Below are 13,993 nucleotides of genomic sequence, written 5' to 3'. Positions count from 1 at the left end.
GTACAGTAATACTACACAACCTGGAACAAATGTAGGGTGCGCAAACTGAGGGGAAAATCCTTGTTGTACCATCTGCTAAGGATTAAATGCACAGTAATAGTACAGGCACGGTTAATTTTATATTGTACTGCTGCAAAAGCTGACATAAAAACCCAGTATACGGATCCAGCGCTATCCAAACCTGTAAAAGGCTCTTTAACGCCCTATTGTCTCAAGGCACTGAATTATTTGCTTGAAGGATTACATTTCAGTTGTTTTGCCAAATGAAGCTGAGCTGGCTGTGTGTCAGGCTTGATTTGTATCCACCTATGGTTACGGTTGATTCTGCTGCATGACTACAGTGGATGAAAGTAAATCATAATCAGATAAACTGATCAGCGTCAGCATCTGCTGACCGTCTCTTTAATTTGCATATTTCACTGTGAACCATCTCCAGCCCAGTGGATTTTTAAAAAAAATTATCTTGACATTTCCTCATATTTGAGGTGGTTGCTTAGCTGACAGTGAGTTGCAATGAAGACTATCCGCTACAAAGAATGATAAGAATAAAACCAGACCGCTACAACATAGTCATCAAATTAGGGCATGACAAAGGCACACCCAGCCCAGCTGACTCTGCAAAGTCCTCCTCACAAACATCTGGAGAGTGGTGCCAAAGTTGGGAGAGCTGTTCCACAGACTAGTCAAGCAACAGCCCGACATAGTCATACTCACAGAATCATACCCATCAGCCAACATCCTAGACTTCTCCATTACCATCCCTGGGTATGACCTGTCCTATCAGCGGGCAATAGACTCGCGAGAGATGGGGCACAGTGGTATACAGTCAGGTGGGAGTGGCCCTGGGAGTTCTCAACATTGACTCCAGACCCTAGGGGCAGGATTTTCATTGGGCCGTGGAGGCGGGATTGGAGGCGTGTGGGGGGTTAAAATCTCGAAATCGGGGAGCATGAACCCATCCCCCCCCCAACCCACCTCCATGCCAGTTTCAAAGGAGGCGGATACCCGACCCGCACTGGGACCCGCCTCCCCGAGGCGGGAAGGGGATTAGTGCCAATTAACTGCCGGCAGTTTTTAATCTAATCCCTATTTTCATTCTTGAAGTGTGGGATTCCTGACAGCTCCAAACCACGCCAAGTTAGCAAGGTGGGCCGTCAGGCTGAAGGGCTTGGAGGGTTCGAGATGTCCGGTGTTCAGGTGAGTGATGGGTGCATGAGTGCAGAGGTAAGTGTGTTTGGTGTGTTTAAAGTGTTTAAAGAAGTTTTACTTACCTTTACAGCCTTCCTTCCTTCAGGTCTCGGGAGTCCCTCATCTCACCGGCACAGAATGCAGAATAGCCACAAGCTGTCAAAATCTGCAGCATTCAGCTTTCTGTTCCGGAGAGATCTCTAAATCATCCTGAGAGGAAGGAATTAACTTGGAGTACAGATTGTCAGTGTTTGACAGCTTCAAACAGCTGTGAAACGCTGATATTTCATCTGTCAAAAGGTCTTGACAGATGAAATATCAATCTGTGACGTCACCTGTTGCCGGGTGGCCCTTAATTGGCCTGCTGAGCCCGCTGGGCGGGCTCAACAAAGTCAATCAAGTCAAAATCGCGTAGATTGGCTACAACTCGATGGAGGTGGGACTACAACCCCTAAAGTTGTAGTCCCGCCTCCTACCCGCCTCCTCAATGAAAATCCAGCCCTATGACTTCTTGGCTTCAGGTTAAACATGGGCAAGGAAACTTCCTGCTGATTACCACCTACCGCTCTCCCTCAGCTAGTGAATCAGTACTCCTCCATGTTGAATACCACTTGGAGGAAGCACAAAGGTAGCAAAGGCACAGAATATACTCTGCGTGAGGGATTCCAATGCCCATCACCAAGAGTGGCTCGGTAGTACCACCACTGACCGAGCCCTGAAGGACATAGATGCTAGACCAGGCTTGCAGCAGTTGATGAGAGAAACAACATGAAGGATTAACCTACTTGACCTCATCCTCACCAATCAAAGTTTCTTTGGCAGCCCCTCCCAAACTCATGACCTCCACCACCTTGAACGACACGGGCAGCAAGTGTATGGGAATACCATTCCCTCCAATTCACACACCACACTGAATTGGACATATATCTCCATTCCTTCATTGTCGCTGGGTTAAAATCCTAGGCTGTTCCCACTAGTTGATGGTACAAGGACTGGGGGACACAGATTTACGGTTTTGGGCAGGAGATTCAGGGGGATGTGAGGAAAAACTTTTTTACGCAGCTAGTGGTGAGGACCTGGATCTCGCTGTCGACGGAAGTGGTGGAAGCGGAGACACTCAATGTTTTCAAGGGGACACTGGATAGGCACTTGAGGGAAATAAACTTGCAGGGCTACAGGGATAGAGCGGGGGAATGGGACTGACTGGATTGCTCTGCAGAGGGCCGGCATGGACTCGATGGGCCGAATGGCCTCCTTCTGTGGCGTTATGACTCTATAACTCCCTTTGGCTGAGGTTAAAGGGATCTTTTTTAAAAAACAAATGACTCAAACAGCGCATGAGAACTAAATTCTAGTAGGGAAAAAAATGAAAAGTACTCCTGAAATGGCTATAAGCACTTCCCTTTATATTATTGTGCCCTTGAAATGAAATAGCACCTGAATTCTCAGACACCAGCAACCCTGGATGCCTAGTTTCCTGGACATTGTTTACTCTGGATGTCCTACATGCATCAACATAAGGGAATTGTTTGCAGGATGTCTCTGCCCTCATTTCTGTATTTAAATAAACTCACATCCAAAACATTATATAAGACTAAACCCTGCTCACTTTTAGGATCTGTTACATTCTTTCTGCACCCACTTCCAGGGCATAATGGATAATAAAATTGGCCCCAGAGAATTAAAGCTAGCATAACCTCATGATATACACAAAAGACTGCTCAGCATTTGTTATGTTCCTATAATACTAATGTATTGCAAATTAGGACTCAGCAGTTCACACCAGGGTTGAGGAGCTTTACTCTGATGTGTAACTGAAAAGTTATCTCTTGGTACTGAGCTCCTTGGGGCACATTAACAAATGTAATAGTGTTAATGAGGTTCCAGCATCATCATTCTTTGCCCTATTGTGTGCAGACATCATTGTTATTCTATGATAGGTGAAGTAAATCTTATTAAATGTTCAGGATGTAGTTCTTCATAGCAAAGGTTTGTGGTATTCAGGTTCAGGTTACCATGTTAATTGTAATGGATCCGGATCTAAAGAAAATGTTTGTTACGGAGGAGGGTTTATAACGACCAGAGTTCCAATAATGGCATTCACTGAATTGAAACTCCATTTTCTAAACATTTGTGTAATAGATGATATAGATAGCTATCAATAAACAAGTCACAGGCTTAACAGCGAAACATTAGAGGATCTACATTTTTAACAAATAATGATAATATTAAGTCGCATGATTTCAGCCAAGGAGAAGCATGAATGCTTGTTCAGGCTTGTAAAACAACCCACACAGAGTGGCATTTGATTTCTGGTAATTAAACATGAGTACCATTGTCATAGAAATAAGACATCTGATAGCATACATCTATGTGATTGGATATGTTTCTATATGATCACTGTTAGAATTACTGATTCCACAGACTCATGCAGAGAGGGCTTAGCTGGAGCGTCCATTAAGTTGACCCCACACTCCATGGTTGAGTACAGACTGTTGGTGTCATGTGCAGGATTCCCAGACAAATTGGTAGTGGATTCCTCCACACTGTCTGACATGTAGTGGGACCTCCCTGGCAGGCAGTCCAATGCAGTGAGCGATTGCCAGTGCACCCAAAGCAGCTTTCTTTCAAAAGCTGGGCCCCTAAAGTGTACATCCCTGTCCCCTTCAGCAGAACTAGAACATAAGCTGGGCCTCCACTGAGCTGTTTCCTGGACCGTCCTTTCCACCTGCAGTTGTTCCTCCTTATTTGTGCTCGGTGAATCACCTAGTGCAGTCTCCTTTAACTCACTATCTGTACCACACAGGGTGCCAATTTCTGTGCTGGTTCTTGAAAGGGCAAGAGCGAGTGACAGTGCAACTTTTGGGGGGTGGGGTGGGGGGTTCTGCCCTTCAATATGTGCAACAGCAAGGCCTGAGACATCTGATGGACCTAGAAAGAGGGGCAAAAGTTACCACGTAGTGGCAAGAGCAAGCAGTAAGCTGAGTGGCAGCACAATGCACCACCAGGGTGTCATAGAAACATAGACATAGAAGATAGGAGCAGGAGTAGGCCATTCGGCCCTTCAAGCCTGCTCCGCCATTCAATGAGATCATGGCTGATCATCCAAATTCAGTACCCTGTCCCTGCCTTCTCCCCATATCCCTTGATCCCTTTAGCCTCAAGAAATATATCCAACTCTTTCTTGAATATATTTAATGAATTGACCTCCACCGCCCTCTGTGGCAGAGAATTCCACAGGTTCACCACTCTCTGGGTGAAGAAGTTCCTCCTCATTTCAGTCCTAAATGGCTTACCCCTTATCCTTAGGCTATGACCCCTGGTTCTGGACTCCCCGGCCATCATAAACATCCTTCCTGCATCTAGTCTGTCCAGACCTGACAGAATTTTATAGGTTTCGATGAGATCCCTCTCAATCTTCTAAACTCCAGTGAGTATAAGCCCAATTGACACAATCTCTCCTCATACATCATTCCTGCCATCCCAGGTATCAGCCTGGTGAATCTTCGCTGCACTCCCTCCATGGTTGGAACGTCCTTCCTCAGGTAAGGTGACCAAAACTGCACACAATACTCAAGGTGCGGTCTCACCAAGGCCCTGTACAACTGCAGCAAGACATCCTTGTTCCTATACTCGAACCCTCTTGCTACGAAGGCCAACATACCATTTGCCTTCTTAACCGCCTGCTGCACCTGCCTGCTTACCTTCAGCGACTGGTGCACAATAACACCCAGGTCTCTTTGCACTTCCCCTTTGTAAAGTCTGTGGGTTATATGGTGAATTAATACACAGACTACAAGAGTAACCTTAACAGGACTTTACTATTCGAAGGTCAGGGCGAATCTGCCCAATAAATCCTTACACAGCACTTATAGACCGGTGTGGTCACCACCGGTATTACAGTATACAGTAGCCAAGATAAAGTAGTGCAACCCTTAAAATAGTTCTCTTAAAGGTGGAACGTTACATACACTACAATCCTCCCTTTTTAGGTTAACAATATATACATATTCCCATTAATATAACATCTTAACATATATACAACTTTATGTGAAACAGTTCACAGATTCAGTCTCTCTGGAGGCTTCCGGACTCTGTCCGGATAACGCCTCGGTGGTGTAGTCGTTTTCGGTGGTGTAGTAGGTTCTTCTGGCAAGGTCGATTCGGCTTGAAGGACCGTTTCAGGTTCATCGGATTCCAGTATTACCGGATCGGAGGTAGATGCTCTGGGTATCTCTGCTTCAACATTAGACGTATAGAGTTGTGGAGTAGGTTGGGCCTTTGTGGATGATTCTATGATCTGGTCAACATGGCGCCTTATTATGCTTTCACCAATGTCCACGGTATACATCAACGGTCCTAGCCTTTTTCCAATAGTTCCCGGCTGCCATTTCTCGGTACGGTAGTCCCGGGCCAAAACTTGTTGACCTATCTGAAAGGATCTAGTTGGCCTTTCATTCATGCCTTGAAATTGCCGGTTCTCTACGTCCCTTCTGACGTTTGGCTTAATCAAATCCAGCCGGCATCTTATTCTTCTATTGAAAAACATCATGGCGGGAGTTTGGTTTGTGACCACATGTGTTGCATTCCTGTACGCCAACAAGAAGTTATCTACCTTATGTTGTAGATTTATGACTTCATTACCCATTGCCTTTATGGCCTTCTTGAAGGTCTGGACAAACCTTTCAGCTAATCCATTGGTGGCGGGATGGTATGGGGCGGACGTATAGTGCTTGACCCCATTGCTTTTTAAGAACTTCCTGAATTCTTCGGACACAAATTGCGGTCCATTATCAGAACAGATCTGTTCCGGCAGCCCATTCCTGGCAAATATGGTCCTTAATACTGTGATGGTTTTTTCCGTGGTGGTGGAGGACATTTTTATTACCTCCGGCCACTTAGAGTGTGCATCCACCGCGATTAAAAACATTGAGTCCATAAATGGACCAGCAAAGTCGATATGTACCCTTTGCCATGGAGATGAGGGCCACTCCCATGGATGCAGAGGAGCTTGTGGTGGCGCGTTTTGGACCTTCTGGCATCCTAGACAGCTCTTGGTTATTTCTTCGATGTCTCCATCAATACCTGGCCACCACACAAACGCTCTGGCTAGGTTCTTCATTTTCACTCCACCCAGATGCCCCTCGTGAAGCTCCTTTAGTACTTTCTGCTGGAGTTTGGGTGGAATCACCACTCTAGATCCACACATCAAGGTTCCTCGGCACACTGACAGCTGTTCTCTTCTGTGCGAAAATGCTGGCAGCATTGGTTCGCCATGTACTGGCCATCCCTCCACCGTTAAATCATAGACTCGTGAGAGAGTCGGGTCATTTCTTGTTTCCTTTTCGATCATGGAATTTGTTACTGGTAGACATTCCATTATGGTTGAGTGGAACATCTCCACTGGGTCCACTGTAGTCGCCTCTTCTTCCACTGGCAACGGTAGGCGCGATAACCCATCAGCATTTCCATGCTGTTTGGGCCTTTTGTATTCAATGTCATATTGGTGTGCCCCTAGTAGAACGGACCACCTCTGTAGCCTTTGTGCTGTCATAGTGGAAACGGCCTTGTTAGGGTTGAATATGGACACCAACGGCTGGTGGTCTGTCAGCAATGTAAACTTCTTGCCCTGCAGGTAATGATTGAATTTCTTTACTCCCCACACAAGGCTGAGAGCCTCCCTATCTATCTGAGCATAATTTCGCTCAGCGGAGGTCAATGATCGGGACGCAAATGCGACTGGCCTTTCCGAGCCATTTGGTAACTTGTGTGAGAGTACAGCTCCAGTACCATAAGGGGAAGCATCACAAGCTAGACGAAGAGGTAGCGTTGGGTTGAAGTGAGCCAACACTTCCTCAGAGGTAATCAACGCCTTGCTTCTGCGAAAGGCCTTCTTACAGTCCTCGCTCCACTTCCATGGTACTTCTTTCCGCAACAGAGCATTCAGCGGATGCAGCACCGTAGATAGATTTGGCAGAAACTTATGGTAATAATTAATCAACCCCAGAAACGACCTCAACTGTGATACATTTTCCGGAGCGGGGGCCTTCACAACCGCTTCGATCTTGTCAGGTGACTTGTGCAGCCCCTCTTGGTCAATGACATGACCGCAGTACGAGATCCGTTTCTGGAAGAACTCACATTTCTGGCGATTAACTCGAAGGCCATATTCCTTCAACCTGGTGAGCACCAGTTTCAAATTTGTGAGGTGTTCCTCCTCGTCTTCTCCCGTAATCAGGATATCGTCCAAGTAACACTGAGTGCTTGGAATACCCTGTAAGACCTGCTCCATGGCCCTCTGCCAAATTGCTGGAGCCGAAGCTACTCCAAAAACCAGTCTATTATATCGATACAAGCCTCTGTGCGTGTTGATTGTGAGATACTGGCGTGACTCTTCCTCGACCTCCATCTGTAAATATGCTTGTGCCAGGTCTATCTTGGTGAAGTGTTTCCCACCAGACAATGAAGGAAAGATATCCTCAATCCGCGGAAGCGGGTATTGTACCGTGTGAAGCACCGGATTAACTGTGATCTTGAAGTCTCCGCAGATGCGGACCTTCCCCGGTCCCCCTGGCTTGTTACTTGATGAAGACTTCATGACGGGAACAATGGGCGTGGCCCATTCACTCCAGTCCACCTTCGACAGTACCCCTGCACGTTCAAGCGCTTCCAGTTCTGCCTCCACAGCAGGTCGTATCGTGTAAGGTACCGATCTGGCTTTGAAAAATTTTGGGCTTGCATGTTCTGCAATCTTGATTTTTGCCTTAATTCCTCTCAGTGTTCCCAGTCCCTGCTGGAATACCTCTTTAGCCTCGTCCAATATTCTGGACAACCGTTCAGGTTTGACATCTTTCTTTCCGAAATCTACCGTCATTGTGTTTAGTGAGTGCCAGTCTATCTTTATTTTCCTGATCCACTCCCGTCCCAGAAGTGGTGGACCTCCCTCGGGTAGTACATATAATTCCATTCCTTGGTGATCTTTGCCCTTGTGTCTCACCTTGACTTTTATCTTTCCGATGGGGTATACTTTATGCCCCGTGTATGTCTGCAATACTATCTCCGTATCCCGTAGGGGAATATGTTTGAATAACTTTTTGTAATCTTGTTTATTCATGACCGTCAACGCCGATCCGGTGTCCACTTCCATCTTCACTAGGACTTTTGCAATCTGCAGTGTGACCCAGATAGTTTGTCGGTCAGCTTCTTTACTCACATTGTGAATCCTCAGACTACCCAGTTCCTTGCTGTTGGGGTCTGAATCCGAATTCAGTTCATCTGGACTCTTCACAGTCACCTTATGTACCTTTCTGTACTTCTTCTGCGGTGACTTATTGTTGCTGGTCTTCTTTCCTGACCGGCATACTTTAGCTATGTGACCAAGTTTGCCACATTTTCTACATTCCTGGTTTTTAAACCAGCATTGGTTCTGGTCGTGTGTTGTCTTCCCACAACGGTAACATTTCGTTGTACCCGAAGTCATTTGATCCACACTGAGTACCGTTGTCTTCAGCTGCATTTCCGCCGTGCCTCTCGCTGCGGCTTCGTGCGATGTTGCAATAAGGACAGCCTTATCAAGTGTAAGATCGTTCTCTTCGAGCAGTCGCTTTTGTGTTCCTTCCTTCGACATCCCACACACGAACTTGTCTCTCAGTGCCTCTGTCAGATTTACCCCAAACTGACAGTATTTTGCTAGCCTACGCAGTTCAACCAAGTACTCCGCGTTGCTTTCCTCCTTTAGTTGCGTTCTCCCGTAAAATTTAGCTCGTTCCGCTAACATCAGCGGTGTGGGGTTCACATGATCCTTCAGGACAGCAACAATATTAGCGAAAGACTGATCCGCCGGTTTAGCTGGTGATAGAAGATGCTTCAATAACCCGTATGTCTTCGCACCCATTGAGTTTAGTAAGGTTAGAGCTTTATCATAATTTGCTATCTTATTGACCTTACAATATATCTCGATGCATTCTACATACGTGGTCCAATCTTCCACATCAGAATCGAATTCGTTGATGTTGCCACGCTTAGGCATCTTCACAATCTTCCTGAGAAACAACAACGAAATTTTTCTTTAACTTTTTTTTTCCAAAAATGGCGGTTTCCCGCGCTTGTCTTCTTCCCCGCCCACTTTCAAAATGGCGGTTTCCCGCTCCTGTCTTCTTCTCCGCCTACTGGCGGGAGGGGTAAGCTTTTCCCTCGGGCGACGACCGCTGGCTTTCGGGGTTCGCAGCCTGCGCGCCGGCTTCAGTGCGTTCTTTGTTCCCTTTTCTCGGCAGGGCAACCGGCGCTGGGGACAACCCGTTGACGGCGAACAGTTCCAGCCGCTGGCTGAATCTCCTCGGTCTCCCTCGCTCGGCTCTGTCTCTCCCGCTCGCTCGGGCTCTGTCTCTCCCTCAGCGGCTTCCAATCGCGCCTCCCAGCCCTCTCGCAGTCCGGTCCTTTCCTCCCCCGGCTGCGGCTGAGTTCTCCGCGGTTTCTTATTTTTATTTCTTCCCGCGCCTTACAATCCCGGTCGCAGCGCCTCGCGGCCTCGGTAGCTGCCCGGCCTTTTGCTGGTCGCGGTCGAGCTGTCTCACGACGCTGTTGCGTCTCCCAGCCCGCTTGTAGCCCGGTCTCTCACCGGCTGCGTTCCCGCTGGTAGCCCGGTCTCTCACACCAGCTGCGTTCCCGCTTGCACCGCGGCTTCCGTGCCCCACGCTGCCCCAGTCTCAGCGCCTCTGGGCCCGACTTCTGTCCGGCTCCTTTCCCCCCCGACCGTGGTCGAGTTCACCGCCCTTCCTCCGTTCTTTTTTTTTTATTTTCCCCCTACTCACAGTCAACGTGGCCGACTTGCTTCTCGTGGCTGATCGGCTCACTCACCACCGTGGCAGAAGGGACGATCACTGCCTGTTGCTGATGGAAGGCTTCGTGTCTGAATTCTTCCTTCTTCCTTGCTCTGCAGACTCGAGTCTTCTCTCGGCAGAATGACGAGGGCGGGTGCCTCCTCTCGACGCTCGTTAACTGCTTCGGATGTATCGCTGCCGCAGGGTAAGATCGAACTCGTCGCCACTGTAAAGTCTGTGGGTTATATGGTGAATTAATACACAGACTACAAGAGTAACTTTAACAGGACTTTACTATTCGAAGGTCAGGGCGAATCTGCCCAATAAATCCTTACACAGCACTTATATACCGGTGTGGTCACCACCGGTATTACAGTATACAGTAGCCAAGATAAAGTAGTGCAACCCTTAAAATAGTTCTCTTAAAGGTGGAACGTTACATACACTACACCCTTCTCCCAATCTATTGCCATGCTGAGTGTGTGAGTGAGAGAGTTAGGCCGAAAGAGAAAAGGAAGGGAAGATAACCAAACATCCTGCTGGGCCTAGCCTCCAGTCTGGCCATTTCTAATGCTGTGTGCCCTCTCTCTGCCAATGGAGGCCTCTTACAGCGATATCAGTGTCTTTATAGAGGTAGGACATCCTCCTGTTCTCCTTCTCTCCCTTCTATTATGTGACAGTTTCCCTGCAAGACGAGTGGAAATGGGTTAGTATGTGTCCTGTTGAAGGGTTTTCAAGATTTATGAGGCAGCAGCATGACAGGAGGAAGCAGTAAGTGTGGCCAATAGGGGGCAGTAGTTGTGAGCACAGTAGCAAATTTTGTGGGTGTGAGTTCAAGCAGAAGGAGGTGCAGTGAGGTGTTTGGTGCTGACTTGGGGATGGGAAGGATTGATAGTGCTGGGGCTAAGGTAGGGTTGTACAGGGCTGAGTAAAGAGTAAGAGAGATGTGAAGAGGAGTCTTGTCAGGTAAGTGTGACCATTACTTTTTTCCTTGCACTGGAGCAAGGTCCTGAGGACAATGGTTATAACAGTTATACGCTCTGTCACCTTTCAGCATTACTTCTGAGATGCTTGTATGGTCCACTTGATGCCCAACAAGAGGAAGATGACCTCCTTCCTACTACTGACTGGCTTGTGAGTACCTGAACCACTGTATCTGAGAATCTGCGGGGCGGGGCGGATGGAAATGGGTGAAGGTTGAAATCGTCCTGCCTGCTGCTCCACCACATCTCTGGTGGAATTGACTCATGCAGGACTTCTTTTTGAAGTGAAGCATCATCCACTTGGGCAATATTTAGGTGGACTGATTTCCATCCCCACTTTATATAATAGTAGATTATGGTATAAGGAGACTGCTTATCACACTTCTGCTCCAAGCAACTGCACGCAATAATTCCCTGTTCAAGCCTCCATTCTGTGCCTGTGATAAGCAGGAATGCTGCATCACCACCCTTCAAACCTTATCAGTATTGTGACTCAACAACTGTGCATTTAACCCCAGCTGCTTACGACATAACAATTTGAGTGCACCACTTCTGATAAATGTAGCATACAACCCTTGCTTTCAACATTTGTTTCGACTACTTATATCTATATCTATACCACATCAGGGACACGCAACACAGCTTCTGAAAAAGATCTTATTTTACCAATTTTTTTTATCTTATTCATTCATGGGATGTGGGCATCGCTGGCAAGGCCAGCAATTATTGCCCACCCCTAATTGCCCTTGAGAAGATGGTGGTGAGCCGCCTTCTTAAACCGCTGCAGACCGTGTGGTGAAGGTACTCCCACAGTGCTTTTAGGGAGGGAGTTTCAGGATTTTGACCCAGCGACAATGAAGGATCGGCGATATACTTCTAAGTCAGGATAGTGTGTGACTTGGAGGGAAACTTGCAGGTGGTGATGTTCTCAATTTGATTTTATTTTTTGAAGAAGTCACCAGGATAGTTGATGAGGGAAACCTGGTAGATAATTGTTAAGGTACCACGTAAGAGACTTCTCTACAAGATTGAATCTTCTGGATTTAGTGGTAATCTGCTGTGCTGGATTGAAAACTGGCTGAAAGCCTGTAGGCGGAAAGTGGTTGTAGATGGATTTGAATCTGCTTTTGAGACCGGTCACAAGTGGTATCACACAGGGATCAGTGTTACAAACATTGCTATCTATTATTTTCATTATTGATCCAGATGGTGTTTGGGGAATGATCTGCAAGTTTACAGATGATGCCAAGATATATGGGAGTGTCAGGACTGTAGACGATGCCTGACAAGTAGATGTAAATGTGTTGGGGTTTGGCCCATGACTGGCAACTGATGTTTAACTTGGAAAAGTGCAGTGTTATACATGTAGGCAGATCAAATGCTCAACAAACATACGCCCTTCAGGGAAAAGAACAAAACCAGGGTGATAGAGATCTGGGCGTTCCAGTGCATAGATCTGTAAAGGTTCATGACCATTGCTGTGAATCTATAGCTAAAGCTAATAATAGGTTACTAGGGTGTATTTGCAGGACAACTAACTATAAAACAAAGCCTACCATTTTGCCCTTGTACAAGACCATGGTTAGGCCTCAGATTGAATACTGTGTCCAGTTTTAGTCTCCTCACATGGTGAGTGATATTGAGGCTTTGAAAAGGGTGCAGAGGAAGATTAATTTCCAGTCTAAAGCATCTTCGTTATCCAGATAGGTTCAAAGAGCTGGGTCTCTATACTTTTAGCAAAGCGTTGATTTAGGGGTGATTTCATTGAGGTTTATAAGATGATGAAGAGATTAGATTGTGTTTGTGTAGACAAGTTGTTTCAACTAAACAGTTTACAGAAGACTAGGGCTTACACTGTCAAGTTATGTAAGGGCAGAACTAGGTTAGATGTTAGGTTCTTCTTTTCCCAGAGAATAGTGGACCTATGGAACAGGCTGCCGGCTCATGCATTGGACGCTGCTTCGCTGAATTCCTTCAAGCGAGAGCTGGACCTGTTTCTGGCTTGTACAAGAGGTAGATACCATATGACATTAATCAGGGTCTCCTGGACTAGTTTTCGATCTCCTAAGGGGGTTGGAGAGGAATTTTCCAGATTTCTTCCTCCACCCCACAAATTGGCTTGGATTTTTCTCTCTTTTTTTTGCCTCTCCCAAGAGATCACATGGCTTCTGAGTGGGGCAGGAAGTGTATGCATTACACAAGGCATCACGATTGTATGCGACAGGCTAGATGGACCAGTAGATCTTTTCCTATCTGTCATTTTTTGCCTGTTTGTATGTTCATAAGTTTGTACTCCTATGCAAAGAAATGGAATAAGCACATACCATTGATAGAACTTCTTTTTAAAGGGAAGCGTCAGCCACTTGGACAATATTCAGGTAGACTGACTCTCCCACACACACCCCCACCCCCACTTTATATCATAGCACTGTTGCCAATAGTATTCACAACTTTAGGAGCAAAGCTGAATTGTAAATGAGGTGACAGTACTGTTGCTGGAAGAGCCAAGAATTACCTCAGCAGGTGTTTTTTTTTAAAGGTTACAAAGTACAGATGAGGGATACCATTCAGCCCATCTAGCTCATACTTCTATAGAAACCTACACCTCCTCCAATCACAGCATCCACCTCCATCTTGAATAACTCGAGTGCTTGCCTCTAACACCTGACCCTGTAGATGGTTCCAGCTAATGGTCGCTTTGTGAAGTAGCGTTTCCTGATATCAGTCCTGAATTTGCTGTTTACCAGTTTGAGCCTATGCTCTCTTGTGCAGTTGTGCTTTAGCTTGACATACTGCTCCATTTAGTATCTTGCTCTACAGTATCTTGTATATAACTTTGTAAGGTCCCTCTCATTCTCCTCCTTTCAAGGCTGAAGAGTCAATGGCCTAGAAATTCAGTAGGCTTAGCACCCCATTTGGGGCGCTGGAGGGCCTAGCGCCGGAGTTATGGCCAGTTGGCAAATTCAGTGGGGCCCTTCCGTCGGCGTTACACCGGTTGCGCTG

General features: G+C 46.7%; 1 long non-coding RNA gene across 1 annotated transcript in view; it reads left to right on the top strand.

The window, feature by feature from the left end:
* Positions 1-11,058: 11,058 nt before the first annotated feature.
* The window catches only part of LOC147101778 (uncharacterized), a 102,526-nt gene continuing 99,591 nt past the window's right edge, over positions 11,059-13,993 (top strand). Inside the window, exon 1 of the long non-coding RNA XR_015073403.1 lies at positions 11,059-11,141. This is a non-coding gene — a long non-coding RNA (uncharacterized LOC147101778). The remainder of the gene's footprint in view (positions 11,142-13,993) is intronic.

This window comes from Somniosus microcephalus, chromosome 23 (genome assembly GCF_052327205.1).
Source record: "Somniosus microcephalus isolate GS21.2 chromosome 23, FLI_Smic_1.0, whole genome shotgun sequence".
Lineage (NCBI taxonomy): Eukaryota > Metazoa > Chordata > Chondrichthyes > Squaliformes > Somniosidae > Somniosus > Somniosus microcephalus.
Note: the sequence above shows the minus strand (reverse complement) of the source record. Positions and strands in the feature narration are given on the sequence as shown.